Source organism: Diplotaxodon limnothrissa, linkage group LG23 (genome assembly GCF_057381915.1).
Source record: "Diplotaxodon limnothrissa isolate DT_005_m linkage group LG23, D_limnothrissa_male_GT1.1, whole genome shotgun sequence".
Lineage (NCBI taxonomy): Eukaryota > Metazoa > Chordata > Actinopteri > Cichliformes > Cichlidae > Diplotaxodon > Diplotaxodon limnothrissa.
Window position 1 is genome coordinate 6675017 of NC_140617.1, and position 16758 is coordinate 6691774.

A 16758-nucleotide genomic window follows, 5' to 3' on the forward strand; every position below is an offset into this window, starting at 1 on the left:
AAGAGTACCCAGTTTGTTATGTTAATTTAAAGTCTTTCAGGAGCTCAAATGGTTGTCTCAGCTAATGTTTTAATTTGACATCTCAGTAGAGCAGCAGAATAAAAATTATGACACTGGGCTAAGAGAAGAGGGAGAGGGAAGAGGACAGAGAGAGAGAGAGAGAGTAAAAGACATGATGAGACCTCATTAAGGCTATAACGAAGTGTGTGTGCACGCTCATGTTCCAGTACGTGCCAACGCACTGGGCATGATCCAGTCATTTTTGTGTGTGTCTGCGTCAGTGTGTGCAGATCTAAGGAGCCCCAGGGAGGGTTAAGTAGGGAAACAGAAGAGATTGAGGTGGGGAATTCTCATCAAAAGCTTCCAAATCAGGAAAGGTGTCGACAAGAGCCACCCTGCAAAGGGACAGAGGGGAGCGGAGGCAAAGGAGGGGAGTGTGTGTGTGTGTGTGGTTGTCGGGGATTCTGGTGAAAGACAGAAGAGTCATGTGTCTGAGATAAGGGTGGCAGCTATCCTTATAGAGAGAAAGGCGGAATACAAAAGTAGGAGGAACGGGAGTTACTTAAGATTACTGATAATAGTGGTGAAGGGGAGGTGGAGGTGTATTCATACAGAAACACGTCACAATGCGGATGCTCCACCCAACAACAGGTCATTTTGTTGGGTGGGGGTTTGGTGATGAAGGCAGGGTGAGGTGGTTGGGGTGGGTCCTTGGAGGCATTCCTGTGGTAATGAGCTGTTAGTCTCGGAGGAAGATGAGCTCTATTCTAGGAACACTGAGCTGCTATTCTGAGGTTTAATCTGGCTGGTTCACCTTCTGATGCTGCTCAGCACAGATACACCCCCTCCCCCCACCCTCCCCCTTTGACAACCACCATAATGTAAGGAGATCTTTGAGTTTAGCTTCAAGAATCAAATCAGGTGTGACAATCCTGCTTCATGTGACTTCTTACAAACTGCTAAAAGGTCCAAGTTTAGGGCATTTAGAGAGATTTTCCATCAGGTCTGCAGGAGGGCAGCAGGGCAGTAGGTCGAGGTCAGAAAGTCAGATGAGGAGGGTGGGGGGAGGGAGAGTTGGAGTCTGAAATTTATCTAAAAGCGGTATACCACTGATTATAAATCAATGATATCAACCACAGGCTTTTTGTAGTGAATTTAAAGCTCCTTCCAAACAGAAATCCCTACTTTCATTTAATTGTTTGCAGCTTTATAGTGCTCTGACTCAAAGCTCAAATTAAAAATATTAATATTGTTTTGTTTTTATAAAGCCAGTTTTGCCTGTAAAATGCTGGTATTCCTCTAGGTTACCCTCACTGGCTGTAACTATAATTGCAACACACTTCAGGAGCAAGATAAAATCAAAACAAAAACCCAGAGCAACATATCCCAGCTGGCTGTAATGGCTGAAGGTGACAGCCATCTAGTTACTGTCAACTAAACAGTCGGCTGCTGCTTGTTTGATGTGTGTAATTAAAATGGCAAACACAGTGGAAACACTGGTGCATAATGTCTTAATGTAATAACTTACATAAAGGTAGTTTAATGGAATTGACACCTATCATAAATGATGATAAAAGATGTTTTGACTCTTGTATCATAAACAGTGACATCTTGTGAGATTATGCAATGAAATGTGAATACCTTAGAGTTGGAGGTCTCCTCTAGCAAAGGAAGACCCAAGCAATGGAAACGCTTAATAGAAAAAAAAAGTAAAGGTGGATTTATTAATTTATTTAAAAAAAAGAGCCTAATTAACTCAAAATAGGAAGCCACTGACAATGCAACCACGGGAAATCTAACAAAACAACCAGAAGATAAGACAAGATAAACACAGGTGGGGGGCAGGAGCTAAAAACCTCAAAAAGACAAGAAAAAAGCAAAACGGGATGTAATTAAATGTAACACTGTAGCCTGACATTCAACAATAGGACAGTGAAAAGGGAACGTTGTCACATGCTGGGTCTCCGACCCAGCACTCTGAGTTTTCTTTGTATTTTTTGATATGTTATTAGTTTGTGTTATTTCCTATTTTGCCTTTAGTTTAGGCAGTTATTGGTTATTGTTCCTGGGTTTTCTATGTTTTGGGGTTTGGTATTTATTCATCACGTGTTGGGTCTGTTGAGTTGTGTTGTCATGTTTAGTTGTTAGTATTTCCTGTTTTATTTTGACAATGTCATGTGTTCTTTGTTCATTGTATTTAGCTTTCTCTCCTGGTCCTGTCATTAGGTTTATGTCTGTCAGCTGTTCCCCCATGTGTCCCCACTTCCCCTGATCACCTCATGTCTGTATTTAAGCCTTTTGTTTTCTTCATGCCATTGTCGGTTCGTCTGTTTATCTCACCAGGGTCACAGTTTTAGTCATGGTCTTAGCCTGTTTACCTCACCTCAGTCATAGTTCTAGTTTTCATCTGTTATGTATTATTAGTCTTAGTCATGGTCTTTGTTTATTATTTTTCCACCACAGTCATAGTTTAGGTTTTGGTCTCAGTACCATTTAGTATTTTGTTTCTTAGTGTTTTGCCTGTTTGTTTTTGGTCTCTTGGTTCATTTCCCTGCCGTCATCGCATTAAAGGTTCACCTTTCTGTTAATCATTACAATTCCTCGTCATCATCTGCTTTTGGGTCCTGTTTCCACACACATCGGCGCACCCCGCCGTGACAAACGTAGATGGAAATAAGGGAACAGGAGCACAACAAAACCAGCATTTATATATGAGGGCCATAACATTCTGTGATTTCCATGCTGCTGTATTGCATTCTGATAAGTTTCCCAAAACTAGCTTGTTCTCAAAGTCTAAATATTGACTCAGTTTCTGCTTTCTTTAATATTTCTCTCATGAGTTTAAAGTTTCAATACATAATGGCTGTAATTATTTTTTTAAATATGAAATATTAAAGGTACACTCAGTCGTTTTTAAGGTTATTTTATGAGCGAAAATGCTGTACTCAAATATATATATTGAATATTGTGTAATTACACCTTCCAGAAACCTGATCCAATATCACCAACCTGAGTAATTAATCAGTTCAAAATACATATGAGTGGGTTTGTGGAAGTTTGCATGTTGCTCCTCTATCTTGAATAAGGTGAGCGAGATGGACGTGGTATTTCTGCCAAATCTTGTTATATGTGTGCAGTAGAGATCAGATACATATATATAATATTATTGCAGTTGCGTACTGTCACCAGGTTAGACATGCAACCCTTCTGTCTCGGGACAGTTGATATTAAGCCAGTTAAACAAGAACAACAGCTGGTTATAAGCTAACATTATGCCAGCTGATGTTAGGCTCAAGCATGATAAACAGTTTGTTTACATTTTCACATAATATGAGAGTTTATTTCCAAAAATGTCCACAAATGTCACATCCACTTCAAGGAACATTTAATTAGCTGAGGCTAATAGTGGCATAAACAGCAGCACTTACTGACAGAGAAGTTAAAGATATCAACAACTCACCTGAGTATCCATGTCATCGGATATAAATGAGCTTCACTGATTCATTGTCTCGTACTGGACTCCATTCACAAAGTTTTACAGCCTCTTCTAGAATAAGTCGATGTGGACATCTGGTATATAGACAGCTCACAGTGGGCTGACAGCGTACACTCACTGAAGATGAACGGTGACCAGAGTTTTTGAGGTCATTCAGGTGTAAAAACTTAAAATGCTGCAAAATATTTTATTGGCACATATCTGGAGTTTTTTTTTTTTTCATTTTTATTTCCTGATTTATTGCTAGTGAGACCATTATGCTTGCTGATTTTGACATCACCTCATGTGTCGATCTTGGCGCATCAGCCATGGGATGCAAATCTTGATTTGGTGACTGTGAGACGAGCGAAGCGACCATTGCGGTAGTTATACTGGGACCTTAAAAGTTGATATGTTGTTGAAATATGTAAAAATAAAGTGAGCACAAAAACATGCTTGGATTGTGCATGTGAATTGGAAAGGATACGAAAATAAACCTCAGCTGACAGCAATCTGCAAAATACTGACGTCTAGCAATGCATCTTTAAATATGAGCAAATAAGCTGCATTTAGAGAACTGTGAACTTTAATTTTTCTTATTCTTCATCCATCCATGTATTCATGGGTCCAGGTCTGGGTTGCAGAGGCAGCATTCAAAGCAAAATGCGTAGACTTGCCTTACTGTAGCCTTTTCTTACAGATCCTCTGGTAGGAAACCAAAATATTCCCAAGCCCCTAGACCGACATGATCTCTACAGCATACCAAATATGCTGCTTATTATTTTTTAATTATTAAGCTATGAAAGACTTTTTAGATTTTGAAACAAAGACTGGTCTGGCAGATATTGTGAAGTGAAACAGTTGTAAGAGTTGTGGTCATCCATTTACTCTGTGCAGATGGGGAGTATTTTTCTTACTGCCCGACTGCATCAGACGGGAAAAAGGCACAGAAGGAATGTCTAAAGCAACTAAATCAGACAGTCATTCTTACAGATCATTTTCTATCTGGTTAGGATGGCATAATCTTTGTAGCTGTAGCAGAAAGTACAAAATAAACTTGAGGTAATGGACTACTAAGAATGCACCTGGATTGACAGAAAGAACAAAGCAGAACAGGTATTCTTATTGCAATCTTCTGCTCCTTAAAATGGTTAAAAGAGAAAAGTGCACTTTAGTTGATTGAAATGAGTTTTTTTGTTTTTGTTCCACAGTGTGGCAGTGTGACCTGGTGACACACTGAGCTGTCAGGATCGATTGTGGCTCCTCCGAGCCGGCGGTAGAGACCAGGCCTGGCATTTTTGCATTGGCGTGCTGTGTCTGGTCAACCATTTCTTCCCAGAAAGCCCACAGCCACAGTGACGCATCGTTCATCAAGTGGAGCTGCAGCAAACACTACTCAGACACACTTCATCTATGCAGACACAATCACGCATAAACACAAACATTTTACACAATTTGCTGGGCTGGAAGCCTGAACCTTCACACCTACAGATTGTGCAGCAGAGGGATAAACGCTCCACCTGCGTGTCACTCCCTCTACTTCCCTCAGCTGTGTATCTGTTTTTCCTCCCTCTCCCTATGTTAAGTGCCAAGTGAAGACAGCTCCACTGCAGTATCTGACCCAACCTGGCAGAGGTGACGTTGGATAATAAAACCACTGTTCCTGCCAGAAAGACAAGAGGAGATAAAGGAGGGAGGTAAAGACAAAGAGAGTGAGGCAGAGTGGGAAAGAAATAAGAGCAAGAAGGAGAAGGGAAAATCACTGGGGACACGCAGGAGATGGAAAATTTTGACTGGGAATTTGAAGAGGTTGAAATATAAACTAAACAAAAATATAGTTTAGTGTTGACATTGTTTGAATGAAGTTGCAGGTACAACGCTATGTATTTTCTCTCTCTCTCTCCCAACCCTCAGTCTCTCTGTCACTGCCATCTCCAGCGCCAGGGTGTTGGTGCAGAGGCTAAATCAATCACGATTTGCTCTCCTGCTGCACATTGTGCTGACATAGGATGTGTACTTTTTTCCACATCACCATAGGACACCCAAGAAAGGGACAAACAGAGAAGACACACTGTTAAAAAAAGGAATGAAAGCACAAACATTGGTTAAACATCAGTCTATTGATTTAATTGATAGTAAAAGATAAAATGTTACTTAATATAAGTTACTGCAGTATTAAATAGCCAGAACTGCTAGTCATACAGTACAGACAAGTTCTGTGAAGATTTGTACAATAGTCTGTGTGTGTGTGTGTGTGTGTGTGTGTGTGTGTGTGTGTGTGTGTGTGTGTGTGTGTGTGTGTGTGTTGGTGTTTTGGAGTGTGTAAAGCCAAGAGAGACTAGAAAGAGAGCGCTACTGCAAGTGAGAGAACCAAGATAGGCCAGCGATCAACAGGGTGTGTGTGTGTGTGTGTGTGTGTGTGTGTGTGTGTGTGTGTGTGTGTGTGTGTGTGTGTGTGTGTGTGTGTGTGTGTGTGTGTGTGTGTGTCAGAAAGGCTTGGGTAAATTGCTGCTCTGTATTGTACTTGTTTTTATTTATTAGCGTGAGAGCACATTGTGTGTATCTAGTGTATACGAAGTGTGCCATTTCTATAATTATGAAACTAAAATCTGTCTCTGGTCCACTTTTGACCTCTGACCTCTACCCCAACTATGTCACATCTTGATGTGCTAGAAAAGATGGTTGACACGCCTGAAACTCCTAAGATCGTGCCAGTCCCCAGTCTTAAACCTTTTAAATCACAGCATAAACATGAACTAAGACTAGTTCTTGCTCATCTAAAGATTTTTTTTAATCTAACAAATACAGATTTATATAAAAAAAGAGTCCTCACTTTAACTTTTAATTGTACTATAATGTTTTTTCTAGAATGGACATCTAGTGTGACGGTGATTATTTTCTCCTCTTTTGCTCAAGTACCTATAGGCTGGTCTGTTTCAAAGACATCCATCTACTGACTGAAAGGTCATGTTTTTCAAAGCTTCTGAGCACCCTACCTCTTGTAAGAGGGCCGGTGTTAATGGAAAATTACAGTTCAACTTGAGTTTCGTTCCCGTTATTGTAGCTATTCGGACTCATGTCTGGGTTGATAAATGTGTTGGTTGGAAAATGAAGTCAACACAGAAGTTACAGCTCCTTGAACAGCCACTTGTGTTGCAGTGTGACGTGCCCCTACAGTCTATAGATGCTAACAGCTTGTTAGTTAGGCTTGCATGCATTGACTGATAAGCTGGTTTCATTATAGTGGAAACATTATATAGTAATAACATGAAGCACTTTATGGCAAGATTGCAAAATAGTTATTTTAGTAAAATAAAACAACTATTGTCATTGTTTTGCTGCAGTAAAATTGCAGTACAACAATGAAAATGCAAACAAGGGCTTCATGTGCGCTGGTTGTTTTGCAGCCATAGAGCAATGTTGTCATCATCAGTTAACTTAATTACTTATTAATGTTGCAAATTATAAAATTTATGAGCGAATGTTATGTTGGCATTATGTCATGTGTTTGTAGGAAAACCTGTGGGTGAAGTCACAGTGCATTCTCCCCCACTCTTAAAGTGGGGTTGCGCTGAAAGTGATGCATAAACAGTTGTTGATTTTGATGTATCACCTCCTCCTGGTCATATTCTAGTATTCCTCCTTTGATTTTTACAATTTTTCCACTGTAGCTGTGCATCAGTGGTGAGTACAGGGAATATGATGGAGAATAATAAAACTCAAAGGATCTGCAAAGACAAAATGTTCACATTTTCTTCTGGAAGGCTATTTTGTGCTGTGTGTGTGTGTGTGTGCAGTGATGGGTTGTAATATTGACTTATTGCATTAGATGGTCTCTGTGCTTCATGCTTGCACTCTAACTTCACCCTCAGAGAAATAACGGGATCAGATCAGACTGAACACACAAACTAAAGCGCACACCCACCCACACGCATGCAAACGCACACAGTAATGGTTGTGTGAACACAAAATGTTTTGGCTCTTGCATTGCTGTTGTGCTTCTGGGGTTTTGTGTTCTTAGTATTGTATAAAATTGCCATTTCTGTCCGTCTGTTTGCAAGCCTGTCGGTCTTTCTTTGTCCATTTGTCAGCCCGCAATCCTTCCTGTCTCTCTCATGGAAAGCTTTTAGAAGCGCCAAAGCTCTGAGATCCAGCAGGCACAGTTTTGAGGGCCGTGTGAGGGATTAGGGCTCGCTCTCTGCCAGTGGTGTGAGTGGAGCGGCTGAGCAGTTGGCAGCACAACTGAAGTGAAGGGAGGAGGGAGTGGAAAGAAAGGGAAAGTGGAAGGGTGGGGTGCTCCGAGCCAAGCAGGTGGGAGTAGGGTGTGAGGACAGATAAAGAGGAGAAAGAAAAGTTGTCAGGCAAGAGAGGGGAGAAAAAACATTCATACGTGCATTCATCAAAGTCATCTGTGAGCCTCTGCTTCCTGCTCTAAGCCCCTGATGCTATCCCATTGCCACTGTGCAGTGTGTATGTGTGTGGCGTGCAGTCTCTAAATTCTCTAGAGGCACACATGACAGACAGACGGACTGTGTCTAATATATAGGAAATGGAGCCAAATATTGCTCAGATTTATGAGAATGGACTATTTCTATTTTTCCCTCAGTGTGTGTGTGAGAGAGCGAGAGACTGAATCTAAGATTGCTCTTTCCAACCTCACTGAGCTATCTATGAAACTGAGTTCCCACAGGCAATTGCAGCAAAAGCACACACCTGCGCATCAGTACCAGAGCACGACTACACAGTTTAAAGTGAGAACCTTCGGGATTTCACTCATAGTAGATTTAATAACTTGTGTGGTTATTATTGTAGTAACAGCTTGAGTTGCTACTTTGTCATTAATCTCCATAAACAGATATCTGAGCATGAATATGCCAAATCTGCAGAGTTTTGGTAAAGAACTTCCCAATATGTATGCAAGTGAACCGTTTTTGTGTAGATTAAAAGAGGTATGGCATGCTGAAATGCAATCTAAAAAGCCATCAGCTATTGTCTGACACTGATTTTTTTTCTCATCATCCTTTTCTAATTTACCTGCATTCATAAACGATGCCCGGAACAGGAAATCTTGGAATAGATCTTTACTGGCTTCAGTATAAGCCCAGAATTGCTGGCATCGTCTCCAGATGCTAATTAATCAGACTAGCCAGTGGGTTCCCAGATTGCTCATTCATAAACCATACGCATAGCAAAGACTTAGCCTCCAAAAGTAAAGCCAATGTGGACGAGAACCTGTTTTTTTCTCTAAATGGCCGGCAGGGCCAACTTTTATGAGGAAATGAACATACTGCTAACTTGATTTGTGACCTTATTGACTGTCCTGATGAGATAATGGTCTCAGTTGCTAGTTTCACTTAGAATACAACGTGTTATTAATTTTCTAAATAATAGTTAAGAAGTAAAATAGCAAACCATGGTAGGCTAACATATGGTTGCCAGTTTGCTACCTTCTAAATATGCAGTCCCCTCCTTGAATCATCACGTTAACGTGGTGGAGGGATTTGCATGTCCAGTGATCACAGGAGATATGTTGTGTGGGTCAATCTGCCCCTGGTCGGATCTCCCAAGGCAAACTGGTTCTGGGTGAGGATTCAAGAGTGACCCACTGCACAGAATAGAGTCACTGTGGTTCCGGTCTGGAGCCAGGCATGGGGTAGGGAATTGAGGGTGAGGGTCTGGTGGCTGGGCCTTACTCCCAAGCAACCCAAAGCAACTGCATGCATCTGCCCTGCTGTGCACCCACCACCCACAGGTGGGGCTGTAGGGATTTCGTTAGGGCTTTCTGTGAAATACAACCGAAGAGCGACTGCAGAGAATTTGAAAAAGAAGCCAGCTGATATCAGTGCCACATTATTGGAAACACTGGTATACATGCATAAACAATTTCCTCTTAATGCTTTAAAAGCAGACAGGACATTTCAGTTAATAAATGGCAGAATATGCCAGAAATATTAAAAACAATACGAGTAAACCAAATTGAGAGTGCTATAAAAATGCCAATAATAAAGAATGTGGTGGTGGTGCTATGAAAATCAGTAACAGAACTATGTTATACTGCAAACATCCAGCAAAGGTGCACTGGATCCAGGACTCAGCGCTGTTAAACAAAAGATCTCCACTATTGTGGTATTAAAAAAATCTTACAGTTTTTAACTGAGTAGTTTTTATTCATATAAGACAAGAATTCAAGTCATTTTTCCAGTATTAACAAGTAAAATCTTAGAAAACTACTTTTCATCCAGACTTCATCCTTAAGTTCTTTATTGCTTATGATCCATGATGTACAAAACTAAAGAAAAATCTAAAAGAAATGGCAAAGGAACTAAAAAACATGATACACAGTATATCAGCAGGTCTGTCAGAATCTAAATCAGACCCCCCCCCCCCCCCCACACACACACACACACACACGTACACTGGGGACTGTGCTGTCGCCTTCGAGGACATCTGCAATCTGCAGCTTCAACAGCAAGCCATCACAGCACCTCTGACTTCTAAACAGCACACCAACGCTGCTTTCTCAGGCATTAACTTGTGAATTTTCCAGCCACACACAGAGATACATCCTCACACGCTACAATGACTTCTTCTCTACTAGCGGCCTTGATGTTTTATTCCTTACAGAAACCTGGATTCGCCCTGGTGAGCTCATTCCTTTCTCTGAACTTCTTCCTTTGGACTGTGCCTTTTTTAGTTCACCGAGGCTTTCTGGTAGGGGAAGTGGTTTAGCCTCAGTTTTTAAAAACGTATATAATGTTCGGCGACTTTCCTCGCCTAACTTTGCTAGTTTTGAAGTTCAGTTATTGGAGATGACTGCTTCCACGACCACTTTGTGTGTGTTGGTCTATCGACCACCCAAATATTTTTATTTTTGTTTTATCTCGGACTTTGCCGACTTCTTGGGTTTCGACCTGCTTGCTAAAGACTTTCTTGCTTTAATGGACTCTTTTAACCTCCTTCAGTGGTTAAATGAACCAACCCACGTTAAAGGCCATATTTTGGACTTGGTCTTTACGTATGGCCTGGATATCTGTATTAAGGATATAAATGACGCTGGGATTCCAGATCATTTTCCTATTTCCTTTGATATTGGCTTATCTGCCGCTGGACCGCAGCCTGGAGCTCTTTCTCGTCCGCTACGCGTACTCAGCTCTGAAGCTGTGTCAAAGTTTGCTGTGTCTTTTTTAGATTTGGCGTTTATGATTCCTGACTGCTGCTCAGTTCGCTCATCTGATGGTTGTGCTGATATTTTGTTATCATTATTTTCATCTACCCCTGATTTGGCTGTACCTGACGACTGTTCTTTCTGCTCGGTTGATGGTTGTGCTAATATCCTGTTATCTTTTTGTTCTTCTATTCTTGATTCTGTTGCTCCCATCAAAATGAAGCGCCCTAGAACCTACTCTCATTGCTGGCTAAATGACACTACACGTGCTTTACGACGTGTTTGTCGCCGTGATGAGAGGAGGTGGAAAAAAGATAAACTTCAGGTTTCTTATGACATGTTACGGACTAGCCGCGCACAGTTTCAAACTGCTGCTAGAATGGCTAAGGCATCTTTTCTTTCCAAAGTCATTTTGGCTAATGGTCACAACCCCCGTATGCTATTTAAAATTTTTAATTCTGTTGTTAATCCCTGTCCTGATATGCCTTTACTGTATTCACAAGCTCTTTGTGAGCGTTTTTAAATTCTTTCTTTAGATAAGGTTTCATCCCTTAAGCTTTCCTCTTCGTCTGCCTCTTATCCCGTCTTTTCCTCTGAGTGTAAATTCAACTTTTCATCAATTTGAGCCCGTGTTACTTTCGACTCTGAAGCAGCTGGTTGATTAACTGAAAAACACCAATGCTGTGTTTGATATTCTCCCATCACGCATTGTTAAGGGCTGCTTTGATGTAATTGGACCGAGCATTCTGTTCTTAATGAATTTTTCTCTACTCTCTGGGTCTGTCCCACTGGCCTTTAAGCATGCTGTAGTCCAGCCTATTCTGAAAAAAAAGAATCTTGATTGTTATGATCTTTTGAACTATAGACCAATCTCTAAGCTACCGTTTCTGTCCAAGATCCTGGAGCGACAAGTTCTTTCTCAGCTTCAGGCGTATTTAGACGCGAACAACATTGCAGAGAAATTTCAGTCTGCCTTTAAGCCACGGCATAGCACTGAAACGGCCTTGCTTAGAGTTCTCAATGACCTTCTTGTAAGCACTGACTCTGGACGCTCTGTGGTCCTGGTTTTATTGGACCTTTCCTTTGCTTTTGATATGGTCGATCATAACATTCTTCTACTAAGACTTGAGCATACTGTGGGTATAAGAGGCACTGCCCTCAACTGGTTTAAATCTTATCTTGCTGACAGGTCTTTCTCGGTTAATTTGGGCAACTTCTCATCTTCCTCGGTACCTGTACGCTGTGGTGTGCCTCAAGGATCTGTATTAGGCCCTATTCTCTTTTCACTATATCTGCTCCCTCTTGGAGCAATTTTTGAGAAGTATAATATTGCCTTTCATTGCTATGCTGATGATATACAGATTTATTTTGAGATTACTGACGATCTACCTATGTCTTTTCACTATTTTTGTGAATGCATGCGTGAGGTTAAAGATTGGTTCAAGAGTAATTCTCTCGTCCTGAACGAAAAGAAAACGGAGATCGTGGTGTTCGATAGTAAAATCCCCCGCGACCAATTGTGTGCTGCTCTGATGCCTTTTGCTAGCTCCCCTTCTGATTATGCCAGTAATTTGGGCATATTGCTGGATAGCTCGTTTAAATTTGACAAGCAAGTGTCTGCTGTTGTGAGGTCTAGTTTTAATCAGCTGCGCCTCATTTCTAAGGCAAAGCGCTATATCCCGCACAATGACCTGGAAAAACTTATTCACGCATTCGTGACTTCCAGGTTGGACTATTGCAATTCTCTTTACATTGGCCTTTCCTCCTCCCTTCTTGTTAGATTGCAGACTGTCCAGAATGCGGCGGCACGCCTTTTGACAGGTAGCAGGAAGTTTTCTTCCATCACTCCTGTTCTTGCTGGCGTGCACTGGCTGCCAGTTAAATACCGTATTCAATTTAAAATACTACTTTTCACTTACAAAATTATTAATAATTTGGCGCCGAGCTACCTCAGTGAGCTTCTTAGGTTACACGCTCCTGTCAGTGCACTCACTTAGATCTGCTACCCAACTTCTTCTGTAGCAACCTTGTTCTCGGCTGAAATCTCGCAGCGACCGTGCGTTTGCTGTAGCTGCCCTATCCGGGTGTCTGACTCTATGCCACTGTTTAAATCACGGCTGAAGACTTATTTATTTAATCTTGCTTTTCCACCTAGTTAACATTTGGTGTGCGTTGGTACATTTTTATCCGTTATGCTTGTTAACTACTTTTATATATTATGATTGTCAAGGTTTTATAATTGTGTGCATCTCCTTTTTCCTATTTTATTTTTTGTCAAGCACCTTGGTATACCCTTGGTTTTTTAGTGTGCTTTATAAATAAAGTTTATTATTATTATTATTATTATTATTATTATGTGTAAAAACATGACGAGAGGAGGGGAGAAGTTACAAAGAAGCCCCCTCCTCTCTTTCCTCGCTTGCTTTGATCAGCTACACCCAGAACAGAGTCCACTGCAGTGATTTTATCAGTAATAATATATTAAATTGTTTCCAACTCCTTTCCACAAACTCATGCTCATTCATTAGATGCATTAGTGACTTTAAGATGAGATTCATAAGCCAAAGTAGCTTCCTACCAAACATTTTAAACTTCCATTCGCCTCTCAGCTAATTACACAATCTGATGGTGCTCACATGTGTGCACAAAACAGAAGCCCTCTTAGATCAGTGATATTTTTACCCTGTCCTGTGCTCTGCCCTGTGACGACTTCACACCAGTATAGCGCCTCACCTTTTGGCACACTGACTGACTCCCCTCTCCTCTGACCTAGTGCTGATAAAGGACTCACATTTTCTGTCCGCTAAACAGCTCTATATTTGTCAGCAGCATAAAACTGACAATCAGCCCAGCAAAACAGATGTACGCACCAAACAGAAAGTGCTGTCTGCAAGTTTAGGTATAGGTTGCGAGGTCATGCCATGGTAGGTCACATGCCTTTTTATGAATGTGATGAAACATAGATACCAGCCTTCCACAGGTCCTTTTAAAATCTGCACTGACAGCCTAAAGATTTAGCAGATAAATTATAGATCCAGGTGTATCCGTGTGTCTTTGTGTGCTGGCGTCATGTGAGAGCTGATGACAGTGTCGGATTGAGAATGAAGGGGAAGGATAAGAGGATGTAGTGATGCATGGTAAGAGAGACCAAAGCAGGAGTGTTAATGTTCTCAGGCTTGCTGCTCTGACTTTAGTGATGCCCTTGAGATTTATTGTGCATGTAGGAAGATTTATGTGTGCGCATGTGTGTGTGTTTAAATGGGAGGGTGAGCAGCTTCCTGTGATTGACTGAGGGAGGAAGCGTGTCTGTGAAGATGTGACAAATTTTCATTGGAAGTTCACCTCTCATTGTAAAAAAATAAATAAACAAATGAAAAAGCTGTTGTCGCTCATCTGCACCCACATTAGGATATACTGTTATGATCATAAACCAAGCCACAAAAAAAAACATAAACATGCACTCTTTCACACACTCACACAGTGACGCACACGTGTACATTCTGCCAAACCCTCTGGAGATTCATCATTTAACTGTGCCCATTCATCCCGGGCTATTGGATCCACTTAGCCCACAACATCAATAAAAGCCTGGCTATCAATCAGTCTTTCAATACAGCTGCTAAATACATCAGTCAGGATGAATTCCTGCTTCAGATGGTGACCCCGCTCTTGCTCAACCCCACCTCTATCTAAAGTTTTATTATCACTAACCGCCTATCCAGTCTCTGACAGACAGGGTGGAAGCGGAGCAGGATGAAGGAGGAATCGGTTTGGACCTGTCTGTGCTCATGAATCTCTCATCCACGCTGCTAACAGAGATGCTCTATGATCGCTCTACCCCACTTAAACACATACAGTTACGCATACATGAACACAAACAGTAATATTACTACTACTACTGCTCCAGAGGCACACTTCTATTCTGACAGTCGGGTTATAGGCTGCAGCCCATCTGCGTACGTGATATGGGGTCAACTAAGTGATATGTCTAGCCACATAAAGCAGAGTCATCCGTGGATGTACAACTGAGTCAATCACCCTGGTGCTGTCTTCATGTGCAGCCACCATGAACCTGCCCCACTTCTACAACTACAGAGCACGGGAGAAGTTTGGCTTCAGGGCTTTCAAAAGCCATTTTCACACGTGCACACACAGAATCAGGTCGGGACATTGTCCAAAGCTGCCTTTTCTTACATGTAGGAAATAATTCTTACTACAGAGGAATACTCTGTGCAGATTAGCCTTAGGTGCTATGAGGGTAGAGCGTGCACGAAGCAGCAGATCAACTTGCTCGCGGTCAATTCACCGTGCAGTTGCCTACGCTTTTCTCACGTGTGCAATTGGACATCACACAGACACACAAGTTAGCGTATAGTGATTGATGTGACAGGGTTAAAACTGAGGGCTGCAGTGCATGTGTGAAAACAGCTTAAGAAGTGGCTAATGTTGTGGCAATGTGTATTTTAACCACCAAAAGCATCTTTTCTCAAATGCAACTAATTAAACTTTGACTTTAAGTTTAAAATAATAATTGAATACTTGGCTCAAACTACAGACTTCCTGGGTGAAAGCCTGACAAACACTGTCTGACTTTCACAACAGGCATCCTGCCACAAAGAGAAAGACAAACTTCTCCCACAAGCACAATAGCAAGATGGAGACTACGGCAAGCAACTACTGCAGCGCGACCCACGGTGTGGCAAACCATGTACTGTGCACACAGAAACATGAAGTCAGACATACACATAGTAAACATGAGATTTGACAGTCACTTAGTGTCACTATAGGTAGACTTCTCCTATCTGTTATTACAGAGAAACGAGCTTTGGGAGCAACTTAACATCAGGCTGAAAAGCACCTCAGTCACTGTTCTGCACGGCCCCTATCTGAGTTGGAGACGTTGGGGCAACGGCACGTAAAAGCACGTCTTTAAATGTCGAGTGAACCATCCGCTCTAGTAAGAAACAGCAGGAAATGACAACATCAGATTTTTGTGAAATACTGGGGAAACTGTAGCTACCTTTAAATAAATAGGTGAAATTAACACCATTAATTCAGCACATTTCCCAGAATGTTTGAGTAGTACTTTTTAAAAGGGTCAAAACTGTTCTGTCTTTTACAGCTTGTGTGATTTCACTTTAACATCTTTTAATCTGTCTTTTCTTTTCTTTTCTTTTCTTTAGGTCAACATCAAGGATATGTTGTGGAAACTCATTCTCAAGATGTCACAAGTGTTTCAGATTCTTGCAGACATTTTTGGTCCCAACACTCCAAAAGGTCTCTGGTCAGGAATTCAGGAAAAAAGTGTGCAACAAATTTGCATTACTGTCTGGATATAGTAACCACAAAGTCTGATTTTCAGCTGGTGTTAAGTTGCTTTGTAAAGGCACCCTGTGCAGTTTTCTTGTCAACAAAGGGAGTTGTTTTTTTACATTCAAATAAATTCATTTGCATCTATCCTCTAGGCTTATATAAATACTTATATAAATACCTGCCGACTTAAGACATCGGCATGCATTGATAACTAGAAACCTTCTAATTTTGCTTAAAACGTTATGTGTCAGTCAGTACAGCAAAACTGACAAACGCCCCAAAGAAAATGTTGCTCCATAGCACCATTTACCACTTAGACAGCTCCACAGGGTGCCTTTTAATGTTAAGAGTAACACGGCAAGCTTAGTTGGACCACCTCTTTGTTCTTTTTTTGTACATTCACATTATTTTGACAGTCTCTGACATTGTTCGATCTGTTATGACCCAAAATGTGTTTGTTCTCTGTGGACATATTCTGTCTATAGGAAACAGCGGTGACTGTAGAATATTTCAAGTGAGTTGCCTTAAGGCTTTCAGGAAAATCACATTTAAATACGAAACTAGATCCCCCTTTAACTTTGGAGATAAGGCAAAGCTCTCGTTGTGACTCCCAGTACCTTCTTATGTATTTTGTATGATTATACTGTGTGTGTGTGTGTGTGTGTGTGTGTGTGTGTGTGTGTGTGTGTGTGTGTGTGTGTGTTTGAATGCGTCACTCACGTGTCTTGTTTTACTGGGTGTTACTGAAGAGTACTTTACATATAGTATAAAGGTACATCCACCCACTCAGAGAAACCAGCAGCTC